This window comes from Narcine bancroftii, chromosome 3 (genome assembly GCF_036971445.1).
Source record: "Narcine bancroftii isolate sNarBan1 chromosome 3, sNarBan1.hap1, whole genome shotgun sequence".
Lineage (NCBI taxonomy): Eukaryota > Metazoa > Chordata > Chondrichthyes > Torpediniformes > Narcinidae > Narcine > Narcine bancroftii.
Window position 1 is genome coordinate 182604417 of NC_091471.1, and position 23388 is coordinate 182627804.

The window sequence follows — 23388 nt, forward strand, 5'->3', positions numbered from 1 at the left end:
GTAGTATGTGAGTGGAAAGATGAAGGTTGAGAACCACTGTTGTAACCTCATCCTTGATAATTAACTCCAACATCTTCCCAACAATTTATATAAGGCTAACAGGTCTATAATTTCCATTCTGCACCCTCCCTCTCTTCTCAAATAGTGGGGTGACTTTTGAAAGTTTCCACTCCTTCAGAACTATGCCAGAATCTATTGAATCCTGAAACTATGCCTCTACAATCTCTACAACATACGCTAGTCTCGACTGATGCTTGTGCATTGGATTGGAGTACCGGGGCCACTAGCATCACTTCCATCAGAGGGAGGTGAAAATGAGACTGAAGGCCCTCGTACGCCAATCCATTGTGCATGCGTGCAAGAAACATGGACAGACAGAGTATATGGACTCCAAGACGCTGAATTTAACATAGTAAGTCCCCCCTTTCTACCCCAACACCCCAAATGGTGGACAAATTAACATCTGGCTTGAGATGATGCCGGACAGATTACTCAAAAGCCAGACTGCCTGGCTTAAAAGTGGACATCTGGCCACCCTAGCATGGGGGCGGAGAAATGTCTGCAAATATCTCCTCTTGGTGCCAACACTGGTTTTTAGCTGTTATCTAGTTTAGCCTTTAGTGTGGTTAGATTTATTATCTGTGCTTTCTCACTGTCTCTAATTTACTACCTAAAGTAATACACATTGGATCTAACACTGACTGATCTCTACCACTGTAGAGTTTTGCAGTTCAAAGTGCATGCTTACAAGGATTTCAAAAAAATCTATCACTGAGTACTCTTCAAGTAATCAAAACAGTTTGTATGTTCATAAGTGATAATAATTGGAAATGTATGCCAAGCATGGAATATTTCTGACACTGGACTTGCACTATTATGCCATAATTCTTCTATTTGCACTCCATTCCCTAAACTTTTGTTTGTATGCTAGTAATATATCTAATGTATTGTAATGATTAAAATTTCCAGTCCAGCATTACTTGAATTAAGTCCTGTTCATTAAGGACATACAACATTACAGCAGTACAGACCCTTGGCCCTCTGTGTTGTGCTGATGCAAGTATTTTTCTAAAAAAAGTTCTAAACACTCCCTATTTTTCTTCCATCCATGTGCCTGTCTAAGAATCTCTTAAATACCATCCCTGGCAAGGCATTCCAGGTTTCCATAACTCTTACATCCAAAACTTGCCCCTCCCCTAAAATTCCCTCCCTTAACTTTGTTCAGAAGTTCTCTTGTATTTGCTGATCCTGCCCTGGGAAATGGGTGTTGACAGTCCACCCTATCTATGCCTTTCATAATCCTGACATCTATAGACTCTTCTCATCTTTAAATGCTCAAAACTTTTAGCTCTGCTAACCTTTCATCATGTGAATTGTTTCCTAATCCATGCAACATTGTGGTAAATCTCCTCTGCACTCTCTCCATCGCTTCCTCATCCTTGTAATGAGGTGACCAGAACTGAACACAATATTCTAAGAGTGGTCATAACAGATTTGTGGAGTTGCAACATGAACTCTCTACTCCTGAATTCAATCCCCCTATTAATGAAATGCAGCATCCCATGGGTCTTATTAATCTGTGCGGCGACCTTGAGGGATGTATAGATTTGAACCCAAGGTCCCTCTGTTCATCCACACTCTTAAATATCTGACCATTAACCCTGTACTCAGCCTTCTGGTTTGTCCTTCCAAAATGCATCACCTCATACTTCTCTGGAATGAAATCCATCTGCCTCTTTTCTGCCCAACTCTGCATCCAGTCTCTATCCTCTTGTAACCTGATCTGTACAAAAAGGACAGGCTGCCCCTCTGAACTAGAGGGGACCAATATATTTGTGGGCAGGTTTGCTCGAGCTGTTGGGTAGGGTTTAAAGTCATTTGGCTGGGGGGGGCGCGAAGGGTGGGAAATCAGAATGTGAGTACAGAGATTGGGGTAGAAGGACAAAAGCATGATGCTATGGGCTCGGTGTTGGTGAGAAAAGACAGGGCAGGCGACAAAACAAAAAGGAAACCAGTTTGAAATGTGTATTTCAATACTTGGAGTATGAGGAATATCGGGGATGAACTTGGAGCGAGGATCAGTACGTGAACTACCATGTTGTGGCTGTTACTGAAACTTGACTGGAGGAAGGGAAAGATTGGCTAATGCAGGTACTGGGGTTTAGGTGTTTTAAAAGGAATAGGATGGAAGGGAGAAAAGAGGGGGAGTAGCATTACTGGTCAGGGATAGTATTGCGGTGCTGCAGAGGGAGTGTCTATTGAGTTGGTGTGGGTGGAAGTTAGATAGAGAAAGGGAGCTATCACGGTGCTGGGAGTTGTCTATTGGCTGCCAAATAGCCCTTGAGATACAGGGGCAGATAAGCGGGCAAATTTTGGAATGTTGTGGGAAATGCATTGTTGTAGTTGAGGGTGATTTCAACTTCCCTAATATTGACTGGCACCTCCTCACTGCAAGAGGGATAGACGGGGCTGCATTTGTCAAGTGTTTTCAAGAAATATTCCTGTCATAACATGGAGTGGCCAACTGGAGGACAGGCCATACTGGATCTAGTTATGAGGAATGAACCTGGTCAGGTGGCAGACCTCTCTGTGAGAGTGACCACAACTCACTTAGCTTCAACATAGCTATGGAAAAGGATAAAAACAGTCAAATTGGGAAAGTGTTTAACTGAGGAAGGGCTTATTATGAAGGGATGAGGCAGGAATTAGTGAGAATAAATTGGAAACAGATGTTTAAGGGTGAAATCACAGAAGTAATGTAGAGGAAGTTTAGGAACAATGTGCAGAGTTGAAGATAGGTTTGTCTCACTGGGACCAGGAAAAGACAGTAGAAAAAAGAACCCATGACTGACAAAACAGGTCAGGCAACAAGTCAAAAGGAAGAAGGAACCAAAGGTTGATATAGGAAGAAGGAAACAGGAAGGGCTCATGAGAAGTATCTGGTAGCCAGGAAGGAGCTTAAGAAAGGACTTGTAAGAGCTTGGAAAGGCCTTGGCATGTAGAATGAAGGAGAACCCTAAGGCATTCTGGACATATGTGAATAACAGAAGGATGATGCAAATGAAGGTGGGATCGCTAAAGAATAAAGGAGGCAACATGTGACTGGAGGAAGAGGTTGGGGAGATCCTAAATGAATACTTTGTATCAGTAAAAGCAAAAAGGACCTTGATCAGGGTAAGGTCAAATCAGGCCTGTGTTGGACAGTGTGGAGATTAGGGAAGTGGAAGTGTTGGATCTTCTTTTAAAAACATCAAGATTGATAAGTCCCTGGGGCTGGACACAATATACTTCAGGCTGCTGTGAGAAGAGTTAGCTGGGGCAGTAACTATGATCTTTGAATCCTCTTTGGCTGCAGGGGAGGTGCCAGAGGATTGGAGAATGGCAAATGTAGTCCTTTTTTTTTAAAAAAGGTAATGGGGAGAATCCTGGGAATTGTAGACCAGTGAGTCTTGCATCAGTGGTGTGCAAACTAATGGATGGGATTCTTAAGGATAGAATCTATGAACATTTGGAAAAATGCAGTCTACTCAAGAATAGTCAGCATGACTTTGTGAAGGAAAGATCGTGCCTCATGAGTCTAAATGAGATTTTTGAGGGGGTAACAAAATAAATTGATGAGGGTAGGACAGTAGATGTGGTCTACATGGATATTAGCAAGGCATTTGACAAAGTCCCCCCGTGAGAGACTCATCCAGAAAGTCATGAGGCACAGCATCAGTGGAACCTTGGCCATGTGGTTTTAAAAAAAAAAAAAAAAAAAAAATTGGCTTGTAGGAAGAAAGCAGAGAATAGTAGTGGAAGGGCAGAATTCTGCCTGGAGCTTGGTGACTTTGGTGACTAGTGGAGAGCAACAAGGGCCCCTGCTCTTTGTGATTGAAATAAGTGACCTGGTTGATGAGGTGGATGTTTGCAGATGACATGAAGGTTGGAAGAGTTTACAAGAGGATATAGACAGGATGCAGAGTTGGGTAAAAATGTGGCAGATGCATTTCAATCCATTTTCAACTAAGTTTAACTTACAAACAGCAGTCTTTTCCTTCATTCACTTGAGCATCTAGTGGGAAGGAATTTCCAAGATCTTGACATCGCAACGACAAGGGAAGGATGATATGCAGGGGAACTTAGAGCTACCAGTGATATTATGGTCTTGTGGTGGCCCACAATTGCAGAGATTGGGCCGGTACATCACATAACACCAGACATGGGCAGAGATCGCTAAAGTGACTCCCAGGACAATGAACCGGCGGGGGTAGAAGCTGGGACAGCATCAAACCAACAGCCCTAAAATGGCATTGGTCAAGCTGCCCAGCTAACTCAGCAGAAACAGGCTGGGGAAGAAGGGCATTTATATGGATGTTTTTCATAGGGATGACTCGGTCAATCAGCAAAACTTGAACAGTATGAAAGCAGCCTTTCCAGCCCTAATAGAGAGTGAGCTTAACCTGCCACTCTGTGTGTGTGTGTTTCTTTGTACAATTGGTGACCCCGATGGGTTAGAAGGAATCTAAACCTGGTGATGGAGAATGAAACAGCAGTCAGCCTGAAGCTCCTGACCTTCTGGACAGTTCAATCTGGCACGTAGTTTGACCAGGTTGAGGCTCAGTTCCAGTTTCGGGGCATCACAGCAGAGACCACCTGGTACTACCATGTGGTCAGTGCCCTGGATCAGCAGACTACAGACAGTGTGGCCAACTTTATCCACAGGCCACCATTGGAAGACACGCACTGCCTTCAAAGAGCTATTAACCAAGACTTCTGGACTCTTGCAGTGAGAGCGAGGAGCACGATTGCCCCACCTGGATGGGCTTGGAGACAGATCCCCGCTGGCCCTCCTAGGAGATAAACAGCCCAACATGTTCGAGAAGGCGTTCCTGAAACGATGCCTGAAGACCTCCAACTGCTCCTGGTGGATGCGGATTTCACCGTTTTTCCCCCCCCGGAAAGTCGCAGCACAGGCAGACATTTTGTGGAAATGAACAGAAGTGTTTGTTTGTAGCGGTCGACTACAGTTTGACAGGGGAGATTGTAGGTTTGAGTCATGCCATTGAAAAGCCATGGCATGTTGTTGCAATGTACCTTGCAGGCTGTTCACGTGATGGCCATGGTGTCCAGGTGTCTAAGGGAGTGTATGCTTAAGGTGCTGGATAAAATGTTATGTATCAGGTTACTTTGTCCTGGTTGGCACTGTGCTCCTCGTTGTAGATAAACTCATCCACTTCAAAGTGGATTAGACCCAACCTTTGATCTGCTATTTTGTTTACTTGGGTCTTTCTATTGTGTGTTTGTCCAGTATTGCCTCTGAATATTGGAGGAGGAAATTCAAGATTAGCTCAAGAACTTTGTTAGACATGATGATTAATGCCTAGAGTTTGTTGGTGTGAATGTTATCAAATAAAGGTAATGTCCAGCTTTTGCAGATTAATTATCTGATGTATTATGGGAATCAAATTAACTCTGAAATCGTCAGCAAACTTTCTTAATTATTCTAGGAAACTTTTCTCCTTGGCACACATTGCCAATACTGTTAACTTCTAACCCCCCCCCCCCCCCTACCTGCTGAATATAACCACCAACCCTTCAATTATGTTGTCCATTTCTTCAATCAGCCAACCTTCTGTGCATGCAAAACACTCCCACCCAACATATTCAATCGTGCTTTCCTTTCCAAATCCCCAATATGTGCTCTCATTTCCCATGTCCCTGCCTATCTTCCCAGTTGATGTCATTTCAATCATTTATTTTCTATGCCAGTGAACCATTTCAAAGTCGCTACTGACATCCCATGAGTTCAACAAAGGTAAAATCATTCTCTTCAGCCTGTGCTCAGTCTTCGGCAGGGTTGAAGACAGGTCTCTGTTCACCACTTGTTTTTGTCCTACTTAATTTCCCAGCTCTACCCATAAAGTCACTCTCAAATACTACTTTGCATTCCCTCTCTGACAGCATTTGCACAACAACCCTGCACCACCACCTCCACAACCTAAAAAAAATTCTAAAAATTGCAAATAAAAGCTAAACTCATTTTTTATTTGCAAAATCCCTTATCTAAATAAGGATCACCTGGTGGAAGATCCTAGTTCCAATACTTTCAAAGCTGACATTTAAACAAATGAACAGATTTTGTGCTTCCATATAATTTAAGAAAATGCTGCACTGGAGACTTGAAGGTTATTACATGTATATCAGTCTCATTTGATAAGATTTGAATGGTATTACAATAGTTATGAAACTGTAAGGTATCTTGCTTTGTCATGTCTTCATTCCTCCCTGTTCATTCTAGCAGAAAATGAAATTTCATCTTGTATCCACGATTTGTTAATATAACCGTGTTGCCGCTTTGATCTCAGATGTGTGACTCGCTTCAATAATGCATTGAGTCATACCATGCATTACTTTTCGATAATATATCGTAGGAAAAATTTGACTGTTTAACTTGATAGTTTTCTGTGGCCCATAAAAAGAAATCTTGGAATAATGATTTCTTGAGCACAGCTTGTGGCAATTTTCACATCCATTTTTTCTTCCGCTTTCAACATCATACTAAAACTAGGCTGTCCTGATGGCCTGCTGCAAATGTATATTGGAAATGAATTACTTGCTTGTAATGTGAGAGTGAGTCATCACTATAATGTTTCTTTTAGCTTTAGATAAATTTCTGAATATCAAAGGAATAATTAATCAAGCAGAACAGAAATTCACAGCCACCAACCTACTGTGACAAATAAATTAAAAACTGAAATGATAGAAAAGCATTACAACTTTATCAGTATTCAGTAGGATGACTAGATTTATGGCAGAAACTAGCAGGAATACAAATCTTTCTCGTCCCCTGCAAATTAAAAAAAAAAATTAAAATGTAATCTGCAGATGTCGAGAAAAAAATGTCATGAGATTGTCTTGTCTGTTATAACTGGTGCAAATGGAAGTAGTTCAGAATATTAGATTAACTTTGTTAATCAGATGTCACCATGGTTTACTGTTGGTATTTCCATAGGAGGATCTCTGTTATACAGGTGGGCTTTGAGTCTTGTAAATTCACTCCTATCCCCTTGCCTTTTATCCCTCCCCACCAGAGACCGTCAGTGGGTTGGGCTTGACTGCTGACAATTGATATGCAATACCTGAAACGTTATCGTGCCAGATCTGAACATTACTTTCTCTTGTGTTCAGCAAGTTCTGTTTATTTCTGAGATGGGTACTACTACGACATCAGAATTTACGTTCATCAAGCCATTCTCTTTGGTTTATAGCCAAAGAGTTCTTTAGCCAGCTTGACATTATAACAAATGTTTGAAATTTTCATTTGATAGCCAATGAGAATATTTAGCTTGACACATTGTAATTTTTCAATTCAGATGGCAACATCTACACCTTTCTTGCATTTTATATATCCTAAATTTGATTCCACAGCTTTCATTATTTCAATGGTGGCATGGTTTCTGTTCTATAAAATAGAAAGCAAACAGGCCATTCTCCACTTGGATGATTATTTAATTGATGCAGAACAGCAAGAAAAGCTCCAGGACTGAATATCTATGACATTGGTTCTCATTAAACTTTGATCTACCATATATAAGTATGTAAGAGTTAAATTTTGTGGGCCAATTTTAGAGTAAAATTTAGGAGGGTGACTATTACATGCATACTATTTTTGACAGCGGTAAGTACCTGTGTATTTCGAGGTGTTGGGAGCTCAGATGGGTGGGCATGTGACAGGGACTGGGTGGAAAGTCTGCATTTGGGGTGTCAGGAGCTCAAATGGGGAGATGGACGTCCAAGGCCTAGGCAAGCGGTTGGGGTATTGGGAACTCTGGCAGGAAGCTGGGACCAAAAATGGGAGGACGGTGGGGGCGGGGGGGTCAACTTTCACACATGATTAATTGAAAATAACAGATTTTTGGGGCCAAAAATAGTGGGATGTTTTACTTGGTATTGACTACAAATGTGTATATACAGTACGTTTTTCTGTACCTTTTATAAGAGTATCAATTTAAAATTATTCCTTTGAACCTCCCAACATCAGATACTTGCAGGTGTATGAAAGTTTCAGTCAGTCATTCAGCATTGTAACAGACCCTTCAGCCTATCATCCCATTCCTACTATCAAGTACCCTTCTATATTAATCCCATTCACCAAGACTGAGCCTCCATCACTCCATTCGGACAGTACTTCCCAAGCTCAAACTACCCTCTCAGTTTAATTTAAAAAAAAATAATAAAAAATCTTCCCTGTATCCAGTGTAATCATCTTACTCCTTAATCCTGTCAAGTCAACTTTATTTATCGTTCATACCATGCTCGCATGGAAGGACGAGATGGTGTTTCTCCAGGACCACAGCATATTTACATTGATGTACATTAGAAAAGTAGTTAACACCTTAAAATATTAAGGTAATAAGATGTATACACTGAACGTCCATGGTACACTATTTACATCTGTACTGGGAGTTTAGGAGCCTGATCGCTTGGTGGTGGGGGGGAGGGGGGGGAGGAGAGAGGAGAGTTGTTACCCACTCTGGACATAAGGGCCCAAGTGCTATGGTACTTGCCAGACGGCAGAAGGGAGAACATTTTGCATGTGGGATGTGTGGAGTCTTTCACAATGTTTATTGCTTTCTGCCTACACCTAGTGTAGTAAATGTCCTCTATACAAGGAAGAGGTTCCCCAATGGTCTTTTTGCTGACTTCACTACCCTCTGCAGGGTCTTGCGGTTTGAGGTGGTACAGCTTCCATACCAGGTGGTGATGTAGTTACACAGGATGCTCTCAATGCATCCTCTGTAGAATGTAGTGCGGGTGGGAGATGGAGTCTCGCCTGCCTTCGCAGGAAGTAAAGGTACTGCTGGGGTTTCTTGTCTATAGAGCTGATGTAAAGGGAACAGAAGAGATTCTCTGCCAGGTGCACTCCGAGGAATTTGATACTCTTAATGACTTCAACGGTCTAGCTGTCATTGGACAGGGGAGCATGCCACCCCCCCCCCCCCCCCCCTGGCCCTCCTGAAGTCAACAACCATCTTTTTTAAACATTCAGATACAGTTTGTTTGATCTGCACCAGTCGTTAGTGTCTGCACTTCGTCTCTGTATGCTGCCTTCTCGTTCTTATTGATAAGGCCCATCACTGTTTTGTCAGTGAACTCTAGCTGTGTTTAGCTGCACAATTGTGGGTTAGCAGAGTGAACAGCAATAGACCTGGCATGCAGCCCTGGGATGGGGGGGGGGGGGGGGGTCGGGGGGCATCCTCAGTGTGATGGTCTAGGAAGTGCTGTTTCTGATCCAGACTGCCTGTGATGTTCTCTCAAGTTACAGACACTGAGAAAAGTTGTCCCCTCTAAAGCTTTTCAAATTTAGACCAATTTTCCTCAACATTTATCCATCTGTAGATATACACAATTGACAGGAACTGACCATAGTATAACACAAGTTGATTGGTGGAAACTTGTAAACACATTTGCACCCACATCAATGTTTAGAAAGATAAACATTGAAACAGAAACAAGCTGCAAGAATAATCTATTTGGTCCTTCACACCTACTCTGCTATTCATTCTGATCATAGTTAATTATGCAATTTCAACTACTCTTTTCCACTTTTCTCCCATAGCCTTTGCCATTAAGGCAATATCTAAGCCCTTCTTGAGTATATTTAATGACTCAATGCTTCAATTGTTTTCTGTATTACCGAATTCTACTTTTTCACTGCTCTCTAGCAGAAGAAATTTCTTGTTAGCTTGGACTTGAATATCTCACATCCAGAGCCTGTTTCCTCAGGTTCTGGAGCCATCAGACATCAGGAGATTTTTCTCCTCATCTGATCTGTCCAATCCTGTTAGAATTTTGCACGTTTGTATGAGATTCCTCTGTCTCATTCTTCTAAAAACCATTGACCTGCTCTCTCTTCATGCATCAGTTCTGCAATTCCTGAAATTAACCTTGTGACCCTTAAATGAATTCCCTCCATAGTACGAGCACCCTTTTTCAAATAAGGACTAAAGAGCACACAATACTCACGGTGCCATCTCACCAAGTCATTGTATAGTTGCAGCATGACATCCTTGCAGCTATACTCAAATCATCTTGCTATAAAGCTAATATAACATTTGTCTTCTCAACTCTTGCTACACCTGCTTGCTTTACTTTCCCGTCCTACTGGACAAGGGCATCCTGGTCTCATCTCATTTCAATCTTTCCCAATCAATTGTGAATCAGCTTCTAATCCACCTTCCTATTATTAGATGCATATTAGGCTGCACCTGTGATCCAAATCAACTTGGTACTTCCGTTGTCCTCAAAGTTCACCCTTCTATTTATAACATCTGTCAACTTGGACATTGAGTTCTTTTATACATATATATCATGTATATTAATATATATCATGAACAACATTGCTCCTTGTGGTCTCCCAGTAATAATTCAGACAAGGATCATTCATTGGTTATTTCCTCTTGGCCAACCAGTTCTGTGAAATTCAGTATCTAATCACTCATCGATGTACTTTAATTATCCATGCTAATATTTTTTTGTTTGACCTTTCACCTATCAAGATGATCACCTTTATCTATTTTCATGATTGTTTTCATCAATTCTATTAAATGAACATTTTACCTAAATGTTTGTATCTTTTCCAATCTATATGAATTTTCATTCCCATATCCTTTTTACTCATTTATACCTTGCTAAATATAGCAAGGAAAATTTCCCCACTAAAATAAAGTTTAGCTTCAGAAAGCTAAAAGGAATGGTGGATTGGCATTTCTTAATTTCAGATTTTATTATTGGACGATCAATATATGTAATTTCTTTTTGTTACACTTCGATAATCTACTTGACTGCCCTTCCTGGGTAGAAATAGAACTGAATTTTACTAAAAGTACCTTCTTGGCAATTTTATGGTTTTTTAAATTCCCTTGTTTATCTAAACTATCTGATAATTAGACATAGTTTGAGAATATGGGCACAATTTAGGTTTCTTGGATTTCAGAACTTTTCTTGAGCCAGCCCAATTATATCTAATCATCTTTTTCAACTTTCTTTGCAAGATGCCGTCTTTGATTACTGTCATAGATTGGGTATTAAATGTTTCAGAGATCTTTTTATTTGAAACAATTTTGCTTCCTTTAAATAATGGTAAAAGTTAACTTGCCAAACATTTTTTAGATATTTACAAGTTAGGGATTTTCAATCTCAGATCCCTGACTTTCCATGAATCCCCTATGCAAACATCCTTGACACACTTTTTTATTTACTTTTTCATAAAGGTTTAATATCTCATAATAATTTGCTTGATTTAAGAATAGCCTCGTTAGCTAAAATCAGGAATGATTGGGACCAGGATTTGAATCTTTCATTCTCAGGTGAGGTTTGGGACTCTGTTTGTAATCTGTTTAATACTACCACCTTTTGTGCATGACACTGTTGTAATTTAAAGTGGTCCATAGAGTATATGTGTCTAATGTTAAATTGTCTTGTTTTTATTCAGATATAAATCCTCTGTGACAAATGTAAAACTAGTGATGTTCCTTTGGTTCACATGTTCTGGACTTGCCCTAGTTTAGAAAAATTTTGGAAAGGTATCATTCAAACATTATCAGTAATTCTCAAGGTCAAATTAGAACTTTGCTCTTTAATTGCTCTATTTAGTTTATTTCAAGATAAAATTTGGTTTTGAATTGAAGACAGTAAAACATCAATGATAGTCAGATGTTCAATTTTGATTAAATGGAAAGACAATATTCCACCTACACAAATACAATGTCTTGTTTAAGTTTAGAAAAAAAAATAGACATGCCATTGAAGAGTCAAATAACTTTCAAAAGACATGGGACACATTTATGGACTATTATAATTACCTAAAGCAGGGTTGTTCTGAAGCTTTGCTGCTGTGCTGTCCATCTTGATTCCTACATGTTGACTTTTAACCTTGCTTAGTGGTGGGGGTTCTAAATTTTAAGGTGTTAGCTTATTTTCTTGAATTATATAATACAATATAACTACTGTTTAATTATGCATAATATAAACCTCAAAAATATTTCAAAAAGAAAAAAAGACCTTTTCAAAGCTTTCTGAAAATCCAAATGCACCACATCCACTGGTTCTTCCTCATCTATTCTGCTAAATGCATCCTCAAAAAATCTACTAGATTTTCAAGCATAATTTCTCTTTCACAAATCCATGTTGATTTTGTCCAATTCTGTCACTCTTTTCCAAGTTCTCAACTATTAACTATTTCTGGAGTGACAATTTTTTAATTGAATAAATTTTTTGGAATGACTTTTTTTGGTTCAAGTCTATTGTTTTAAAGTATTTGATAATGTTTAAATGCGATAAATTGTCTCAAGATCTCAATTTCATAGAAGAATATAATCGAGTCAATAAAATTCTCTCATAAATTTCCCTTTTGCAGTGTTAAATAGTTGCAGGAAAAGAGGGAGAGAGTCTGTTACTATTGGCTATCACGTCCATCAACAGAATTAGAGCAGTAAATCTGTTTCGTCATTTCACTAGGAAACTAATGGTTTACAACAAATCGATGCTCATTTCAACTGACCTGGCTCGTACTATCCAGGACCAGTTCAACAGGCATTTTTACTTGAACTTCACCCTGCTGTGTTGATGTTTTTTTTTGAAATTTCCTTCCACCACTTTAGTTGAGATTATTTATTTAAATTTTGAGAGCATTAAGATGAAAATGTATTAGAAATATATTAAAAGATTTGTATTTCCACATTCTCATTTTGAATTATTGCCATTATGCATTCTTCAACCCTTTTTTTCAAGGGAATGTCCTCATTTATATCCCCAACCAGAGTAGATCTAACAGCATCACCGCCAATGTCAAGTTGCATATCACAAGTAATTGAAAATGGGTTGTAGATCATCAGTTATTTGGAATACCAAGCCAATTTTGAAAATTGTATGTTGTTTATATTTAAACTACTACCTGTCTGCAAGTTAAAACTTGCCTGTAACAATTTTAAGAGATATATTTGAAGAGCATGATGCCGTTTCTTTCACTTCAACATCACTTGATCTGAAGGAGACTCTTGATTTTTAAATCTCCACCTAAAACTCTGGTAAGATTCACTGTTTTCTTTCTTTCTTTTTGGCTTGGCTTCGTGGACGAAGATTTATGGAGGGGGTAAAAGTCCACGTCAGCTGCAGGCTCGTTTGTGGCTGACAAGTCCGATGCGGGACAGGCAGACACGGTTGCAGCGGCTGCAGGGGAAAATTGGTTGGTTGGGGTTGGGTGTTGGGTTTTTCCTCCTTTGCCTTTTGTCAGTGAGGTGGGCTCTGCGGTCTTCTTCAAAGGAGGTTGCTGCCCACCAAACTGTGAGGCGCCAAGATGCACGGTTTGAGGCGATATCAGCCCACTGGCGGTGGTCAATGTGGCAGGCACCAAGAGATTTCTTTAGGCAATCCTTGTACCTTTTCTTTGGTGCACCTCTGTCAGGGTGGCCAGTGGAGAGCTCGCCATATAATACTATCTTGGGAAGGCGATGGTCCTCCATTCTGGATATAATTGTGCATCTCTTTTAATAGCAATAGAACATTAGAACATGATTTTGTGGTGGAGGGGGGGGTGGAGTTGTATGACATATTTAACATTGAGACATTGAATAGATGTTCATAAGATTATCAAGCCTTCAAGAAGTCACTTGGAGGGGGAGAGAGGCAAAGTGCTTTCAGATTTTTGAAAGCCCGAGGCCTGCATTCACCTGCCAATGGTGGAGTGGAACCAGAGGTCAGAATTGGGGTTACCATCATCAAAGGTAATGTATTTCTCAAAGGATGTTTTGATGTATGCAGTTTTAAACCTCATAATTGTATGCTTTTTAAAAAAAAAAAAAAATCTTATTTGCCTTTCGGCCAAATAAACTTGCCTTGTTATTTCATCTGGTGGGAAACATTTCAGGTTGTCTTTGAGCTTCTTATAAATCAAAATGCTATATAACTGGCCATATGGGGAACTTTTATTTGAGAGATGGTTTGTATCTTAAACGCTGATATTTGCAAATAGGGATCACTAACTCTTTATATAGTTTATTTAAAAAATTTTGACCATGCATCACGTCCATCATACCCTGGCCCCCCAACCCCCACCCACCCAAGAAAAGACCCCAAAGAAAAAGAGATATGGAAAGAAAAGCTAGAAAAAAATAAATAGGAAAGGATGAAAATAAAGCAGAATGGATTGCTGAAAAGTGCTGCGCACTCTACGGATCATAAATTCATATTCGATTTAATATCCTTTGGGGAAGATTAACACAGGTCTTGAGGGTTTATAAAAAAAAAAACAAGATTTACACCTGAAAATTGTAAATATGGATGCCAAACTTGTAAAAATGTTGTACTTGTTTCTTGTAGGTAATTTTCTCAAGGGGAATACAACTGTATTTTTGCATTCCAACGTGCCATACTGAGATGTGAATCAAACTTCCATCCTATGCAGAGGCTAGAAAATGTAATTTAACAAATTCTATTTGATGTTTTGATGTATTCCATTTAGGTCTTATCCCTGTAATATTAGCCTGTTTTAAAAAAAAAAAAAATTCTGGGTTTTGTGATATTTAATTCCTGTAATCTGCTCAAAGAAATTTCTTAGACGGACCTTAAAAAGGTTGGTCTTTAGAACATAACCAGGCTGAAAGTTTAAAAAAAAAAAAAAAAAAGTTCCTACCTCTTTGCCACATCTAAAACATCGGTCTGACAAGTCTGAATTTATTTAATTTCTGGTGTGAGATACAATTGATGCCTAAAATTGTATTGTACTAATCTAAATCTTACATTTATTGTGTTAGTCATACCACCCTGACATAGTTCAGACCAGGTTTCCTCATCTACTCTTATATTTAAGTCTGATTCCCATCTCTGTCTGGATTTATGAACCCCTTGTATGGGGGAATCACAATGTTGCTTAGTTCTCAATTAAATAATATAACACAATATAAAACTCACCAGGTTACCCCTCATAATATCATTGAAAAATGTAAAAAAATTGTTTTCATTCAATGTATATTCTAAGAGCACATTATTTTTGTATAACATACTTTCCACAACATGATTTCAAGCCATATGCAATACTTAATTAGAAATGACCCTAGAGAAAATATGAAATGGATATTTCTTCTGACAAGGCACCAGCTGTATTAATTGTAGTTGATTCACATTGAGCTTTTCCACAGGGCACCCATGTATTCTGATCCTTGCCAACACCTGTGTTCTCCAAATGGCTGGTATTACTTTAATCAGGATAAATGTGGGCCAGATGGTAGTTGTAGAAATGTATCGTTCACAATCACAATGTACCTTCGTGGCTGGATAAAATACAGTGAAGGAATCTTGAATGTCATACCACATTTTGGGAATATATTATTGCCTCTCCTTTTGGCAGCAACAAAACTACTTTGACAGCAGGTCAAATGACTTGATAATCCCAGGGACTATAAACAGGGCAATGCCAAATGTTCAGGTGGCTCTGAGAACACATCATCTATGTCTCCTTCTGTACCCTCAGGAAAGCAGCAAAATTGATTGGAGTTGGCAATAAGGAGCCTGGGAAGTAGGCAATGATTCTTGTAAAATAATCCATGCACTGAATTGCTAAAGCACGGAAATCAGTTTGCTACTAACATCTGAACTTGCCTCAAAACATAAATAGTCCTGCCCTTGGATGTATGTGATGTATTTAAGAGTTTGTGCTCTTGACCATATAATACACTGAAACAATCAGTGTTTCTCATTTTATCCTCAGTGCTTCTTTTTTTGCAGAAAACATTCTCATGAGTAAACATTGCAACATATCAAAGCAGTAATTCCTCCTGCTCAACAATGCACCTGAGCTCACCATCTATTGAAAAACATTTATCAAAATAAAGTAATTTTGTTTGAAATGAATATTCCCTTTTGACTTTTCACATGGAGACTTAATATTAATGAAATTGGACATATTGGAGTTCAAGACAGCTTATATCTGGCAATTCAAATACCTATTTTAATTGTCAGATTTGTTTTAAACATAAATATTTCATGTGGATTCAATACTTGCAGCAGTTCTGGAAATGGAAAAATGTCAATTTGCCAAGTAATACAATGTAACAATGATCTCTCTGGACTGGTAATGCACAGATTTGTACCAATAATTAAAAAAGCTTGTGGTAATATCTGACCATGTCAGTTTATGGACTGACCTTGAGCTTTAAGAGCTTGCACAGCAACAATATTTCAGATTGTAGTCCTCCAATAACCAAGCTATTTCTGTTTGTATTTGGTATGACTTGAGTGTTAAACTTAATTCCTATCGAGTTCATCTTTAATTTTTAAATTTAATTTTGATATACAGCACAGTAACAGATCCATGCCACCTCAATACTCCAATGGACCTACAGCCCCAGTACACTTTGAAGGGTGTAAAGGAACCAAAGCATAGGGAGAAAACCCATGCAGACAGGAGGAGAACATAATTGAAACTCCTCAGACAGCACTAGATTCGAAACCTGGTCAAACCTAACACAAAGCAGTATTAGCCAACAGCAATCTTCAACTCTTGCACCATTTCAAAAGTTTTTTCCATCTCTTCTCTGTGGAGCGACTCATCGTTGTTGCTGATGAAGCCAACTTCAGTTGTGTCATCTGCAAACTTGATGATGCTGTTGAAGCTGGATCTGGTGATGTATTTGTTGGTCAGTCACATGCACAGGAATGGGCTGAGCACACAGCCTGAGGTGCACCAGTGGTCAGCATGACGATGCTCAACATTCTACTACTGACCTTGTCAGACATGGTCTTTTTGAAAGGAAGTCCAGAATCCAGTTACAGAGAGGGGTATTCCAGCATGGACAGCTTCTCCACCAGCCTCCTGGGGGAATGATCATATTAAATGCTGAGCTGAAGTCGATGCACAGCAGTCTGGCATATGAGGTCTCGTTCTTCGGGTGGGCAAGGAAGGAGTGAATGGAATGGTTTCTTTCTATAGGCGAATTGTAATGGGACCAGCTCTCTGGGATGTGTCCTCTGATGTGTTCCATCACCAGACTCTTGAAGCATTTCATAATGGTGGAGGTCAGTGCCACAGGCTGTAGCCATTGAGTCCTGTTATTATTGCCCTCTTGGATATCTGGAAGATGGTGGCTGGATTCAATTAGAACATTATCTCCCTTTCTCTTTCCATTGATGCTGCCTGATCTAATTTTATTTCAGATTTCATTTTTTATCTTCAGAAATTCTAAAAGAGTCAGTCATGCAGTCACCGAGTTGGACAACACAGAAATATGTTCTTCAGCCAGGAAAATAGTGCTCCAGGCCATCGTTATGTAACAAATAGGTTCCATTTTTACAGATGTCCATAAGTTGATTTTGGCCATAAAATAAAAATAACATGACATGGTTACTCTGCAATCACAGTAAGACTGATTAGAAAGAACAATGATGAGAGAGAGAGAGACTGCCATTCAAAGGAACAAATTATGTATGCCTAACAGACTTCTGCATCTAATAATATTATGCAAGCTCATTCTATTGCATGGGTGTCAATGGGTCAAGCATTCAGAACCCAGAGATGGCTATATTTAGAAGGTTTGTTCCCAAAACCCATGGAGATCCAATCTTCTATAGACTTTCATCAGTATTAAAGATATTTAATGATTCTAGGACCAGAAAAATTAATTGTCCACAAAATGGACAAAGTGGTCATTCAACTCATTTAGCCCCTTTCACACCGCTAGATAAAATGGGTTGAACTGGCCAATTTAGCGAGTCCCTAGCAGGTAATCTACTGGTGTGAAAGGTCCAAACTGGGCGGGGCAGGTAAAATTCAACTGGGCTCTGACTCTTGGTGGGGGAAATGTCAGAATGCAGTGGAGTTGACTCATTAATCACACTGTGGTGTTGCGAATGGTCGACTTGAATTGCTGGGAGCCATTAGTGACGTTAGTGCCTGCGTGCTTGCGTCAGGCTGGTAGTATAAGTAATGTTGAGATGATTTAAAGCACAGGTATGCTCTGACGGTTCCACTGGCCATGCTGACAGCCCCACTGTCTGCACAGTTATAATTCACTGCATGGCTGGTGGGGCTGTCGGCATGTACCTGTGCTTTAAATCATCTCAAGATTACTTATAATACCTAATACAGTGTAATGCTATGTAAATAGCTATTATTTTCTATTGTTCAAGGAATAATGACAACCTGGTCTATGAGTTTTCCCAAGTTTGAAACCTACTTCCATAGATTTTCCCATTGTCTTTTATACATTGAGTTTTATTCCCACTACGATTTTACTGCCATTCGAGTACGTGATACTGCTGGAGGTGGGGCTTCCCTTAGATCCAAGAGATATAGAAAATTCATGATTCAGTGTGAACGGCTTGCTGGGGACTGCACACCTGCTAAGTTTACCCATTTTCTAGGAGGGTTGGCAGTGCGAAATGGGCTGCAGCCACCCCTCCCCCATACCACCAAAGCATTAGGTATTGCATTTCGATGTGAAGTACAAAGGCTTTTTAATGATGTGTCAGTAGAAGGATTTATTATTTTTTAAACAGAAGTTGACCCAGAGTAATGATTTGTCACGGCAAGGGTCCATTTTTGTGAAATAGAAGATAATCTCCTTCATAAGCAGTGTCTTTTTTTTTTCCTGAGGTGCAGGTACTGGTTTATAGGAGGAAACAAAGCTCCAGTTACCAGGGTCCTCACCTTATCTGAGGAGTGTAGTGACCCAGGAGAGCATTCCAATAAGTTCCCAGAGGAGAATCATTTTGTTGGAGGTTGTGACAATGTTACAACACCTCCTGGAACAGAACCTGAGCTGATCCATGCTGACTGAAACCCAATATTATTTTGCCTCTGGTCCATTCCAAGATGTACAAAGGGTGTCAGGAGTATCGTTCAGCTTGAATCCATGCTTGAGTTAAGCATGCTGATGCTACGGTGAGGCAATCTGCAAGTGGGGTGGGAGGGAGGGGAGAGGAGATACTTTTGGTTAATCTACTGCTCTCAATGTTAATGAACAACCGATGCATGATAACTCATTGGGCAATTTTGGATCTGCTCACCTGATCCACTTTGGTTTTGCCAGTGTCTGACTTGGGCAAATCTCAGTCGCCAGTGTGATATTCACTTCAATACATTTACGGAAGCCTTGGTTGCTCTTGAAATAATTTCTTCGTCACTACATTGATCACACCCACCGCTGTATAAAGCAACCTCGAGGGGAATATTTAGAAAAGTACTCTGCACATTATTATGGCAGGCCTTCATTCTCCACTCTTTACTACTGGAGTGCAGCGCAAGGTCAGCTACACAGAGGCTCGTGAGCTGGACTCAATACCACTACCTTCTTTGTGAATAAAGGCAGACTACCTCAATTGTTCACTCCTCGAGGATGACCACCTGATGCCATCTCACCTGCTGCCTTGCTAAGAAACTGTCTACCTTTGCAGATGTCCTCACTTTTTTCAATGGCCCCCGCCTTTCAGATTTACAAATTGGCTTCTCTCCTCTACCCTTGGAAGTGGCAAGCTGCCTCTAAGCAGTTTGATTAATGCTGGCAGCTCGCTGCTTAATGCAAATGAGATCCAAGCACCAATATTAATCGGGTTGCAGGCAGAAATTGCATTCTTTGTTTGATCCACATATGAACTGAAATGGCTAGTCATGACATCTTTCAGGAAATGGGTAAAATTAGGTTTTAGTTTACAAAATATTGCCTGTGTCTCAGAACTCTTTCTTATGTATTCTGTGTTATTGTGTAAAGTAGTATTTTTCTCCAGCAAATAAGTAAACATAGAACACTAATTTTGTTTATATTTACATTTGCAGGATTGACATGGCAGAATTTCAAGGGGATGTTAAGGTGCAGATGGTCCTTGTGTCACTGCACAGATGCTTTGACGATATACCCCCCCCCCAACCTATCACCCTCCTCCCTCCCCCATTGACATGGGGGTTTGCATTGGATTGGACAATTGTAAACATGTTGTAATTTACCAGCATACCATGGTATTTCATATTTTATTACCTATCATTTATGACATGTCATTGCTTTTATAACAAAAGCAATTTTTCTGTGTGTATTATCTCTCTTTTGTTGGAGGTACGTACAAGTGAATTAAAACTAAATAAAATCTGAGTAAAACATGTTGCAATTTGAAATTCAATATCAATTTGATTTTTTTGAAATATAATTTAATTAAAATATTTTAAAATTGATATTTCTATTTTAACAAATATGACTATCCTCAAAAGGCAAGAGCAAGGCATGTTCATACAAAAGTAAGTCTGGTGCCCTCTAAAGGCACATACTTAGAATGCTGTTCATTTTCAGGAAAACACTTTCCCTGCCTGTGATTTAAGATGATGCTCATACTGGTGATGGATAACTTCACGAATGCCTAAAAAGCAAATCCTTAAACAAAGGTACTTCATTTTTCTATGGTTAATTCCAGTTCTTAACATCGTTGCCAAGGAAGGTCAGCCCACATACTGAAAGATCCATCACTTCCTTGACATACTCTCTTCTCCTGCTGGAGAAGGTGTGTGAAAACATGCACCATCAGGTTTAAAAGACAATTTCTTGCCTGCAGCTCTAAGGCTCCTGAATGAACACCATAAGAGTGATGTCATGCACCCCTTGCTGCTAAATGATCTTTCATTTCATCATTCTTTATGCTGTAAATTGTGCTCTTTACATGTCTGTATGAATTCTGGCCCTCAAACCCATGCTGCCCAAGTACCCCAGTTAACATACAACCCCCTTGTGTTTTGAAGAGTGAGAGGAAACTGGAGCATCCAGAGGAAAACCACGCAGACACAAGGAGGATGTACAATCTCCTTACAGGCAGTGCCGGATTCGAATGCTAATTGCTGGCACTGTAATAGTGTTCAGATAATGACCATGTTGGGGATCATCTGTTAGTCTGTATGTACAAGAACCATGCTCACTGCATTAGGTATTTAGTGAAAATAAATGTTAACTTTAACATCTTGAGACACATTCTGGACCAACATTTTTTTAAACATGTATTTTTTTTTTAATGAGAAGCTGGAGGACCACAATGGGTCAAGCTGCATGCACGGATGGTCTGTTAACATTTTGGGTTGTGTCCCTTTATCGAGTCTAAAGTATATCAAGGGAGTGAAAGAAAAAAGGAAAAAGGTGGAGAGATGGGTAGAAGGAGAGACCACTTGGAGGGGAGGGATTAGAGAAAGAAAAAGGACAACAGAAGTATGTAAAGAAGACTGAAATGGTGCAACCAGAAAGGTGAGAGTTACCCAAAATTAGAAAAATCAATGTTCATGCCATTGGGTTTAAGGCTGTCTGGGCGGAATATACTCAGTTCTCCTCAAGTTTGTATTTGGACACACCATGGTAAGTGATGGCCAAAGGCAGATATATTTGTGCGGGAAAGCTGAGGGGAATTGAAATGGTTGGTATCTGGGAGCTCAAAGTTAGACCATAGATAGAACACAGGTGTTCAGTGAAATGGTCACCCAATCTGTGTTTTGTTTCTCCAAAGCAAGTTGGGTAGGGTGCAGGCCCTTTTAGAATATCTGCAGCCATACCACTGGGATGACAATGAGATTATTTTGCTGTAAATTACTATTGTGTTGTAATATTTATTGATTTTTGTGTATAGTTTCTGCAAATACTCTTGTACTTCCTCAACGTTTGATATCCATGTGCAGCATGAACTCTTGGAATGAAGGTTATACCTTAGAATCATAGCAGCCTGTGTACTGTGTTCTCCAGATCCATCGGATCCTGCAGCCATAGAGAGGTTAAACACATCTTTAAATAGTGAGGGAGATTGCAAAATATCAAAGGATGTCATGGACAAGTTGGAGAGGTGACAACATGCTCAGCAGAAACTTTACACTTTAAATTGAAGAAGTACATTTCTGATTAAGGAAATTAGAAAGTGAGAATGTGGCAACGTTACAATAGTTACCAAGGTGAAGGAATGCAATTTTAATCTTCAAAGGGCACTTGAGAAAAAAAACATGGAAACATAGAACATAAAACAGAGGAATAATGTTGATTGTGTGAAAGGTTTCAGGGAGATCAGAGCTGGGGCATTAAATACAGACTTGTTTTTGGTAGCTCAATTGGCATCATACTTTATTATATAAAGTATCACACAAACTCTATTAAGTGTAGCTGAGAGTTGAAGTCTGGCTGACAGATTTTCAGATCAAAAAATAATTTCTTGCATTCCTGTGTAAAACATTGTTATGAATGGAATCACATGGCATCTCTTGATAAGATCATTATTTAATGTTCAAAGTTCAGGTTTATTGTCAGAGAACAGAAATGACATCACATACTACCCTGAGATTCTTTTCCTGTGTGCAAGGCAGATTTTCTATCTTTTTTTCGTGCAAACTGTACTCAAGAAAAGATATGTACAGGTAGTCCCCAACTTTCAACCTATGCAACTTATGAACATTGCAATTATAACCAAAGTTGTAAAAAATATAAATAAAATATATAAAATTTATGTGATTTATATTGTATTTCACAAACTATTACAGGACATGTAAGAGACAAAATATGCAAATATAGTCGGCCATCTTGATTCCTGCGTGAATGTGCAAGTCTTCGGTAGGCACACGCATGGTGAATTTGCATATTGGAGTTCTGTGGTGCATGCGTGTGAGTTAAGGATGTGAATTCAATATCGTCAGTGCACTTAACTCTCACGCATGCACCATCAGATTTCCAATCTGCGAACCCACCACTCATGTGCCTACCAAAAACACACATTTGCATAGGAATCAAGATGACCGACTAACAAGATAAGTATGCACATTTTGGCTCTTACATGTCCTGTATTCCTGTTATAGTTTGTCAAATACAACATAAATTGCATACAACATAAATATATATATTTAACATTTGCTTGTATCTTAGGTATAAATATTTAGGTATATGCACTGATTAAATATTTAAGTATACATATTGATAATAATTTGAAAAAATTATATAAACTAAATTATATTCCATTATTTAAAAAGATAGATGAAGATTTTAAAAAGTGGGTGAACTTACCAATTACCTTAATTGGAAGAGTTAATTGTATTGAAATGAATATTTTTCCAAGAATTCAATATTTATTTCAGTCTTTACCTATCTCTATACCTCAAAAAAAATTTCAAGATTTAAATAAGCAAGTTTGGAAATTTGTTTGGAAAAGAAAAATGTCAAGAAAATCATTAGAAAAATTATCATGGAAATATGAATTAGGAGGATTACCAACTTCCTAATTTTAAGAATTATTATAAAGCAGCGCAATTAAGATTTCTTGTTTCTTGACTTGGGAAAACTAAACCATCTTGCGTGGAAATTGAATTAAACAAAATTGGAGAAACTATTCCTGAAGAATTCATTTATAAATGGG

General features: G+C 39.1%; 1 long non-coding RNA gene across 1 annotated transcript in view; it reads left to right on the forward strand.

Moving 5' to 3' along the window:
- The window catches only part of LOC138756323 (uncharacterized), a 48322-nt gene extending 28179 nt beyond the window's left edge, over positions 1-20143 (forward strand). Inside the window, exon 2 of the long non-coding RNA XR_011352991.1 lies at positions 19811-20143. This is a non-coding gene — a long non-coding RNA (uncharacterized lncRNA). The remainder of the gene's footprint in view (positions 1-19810) is intronic.
- Positions 20144-23388: the final 3245 nt, after the last annotated feature.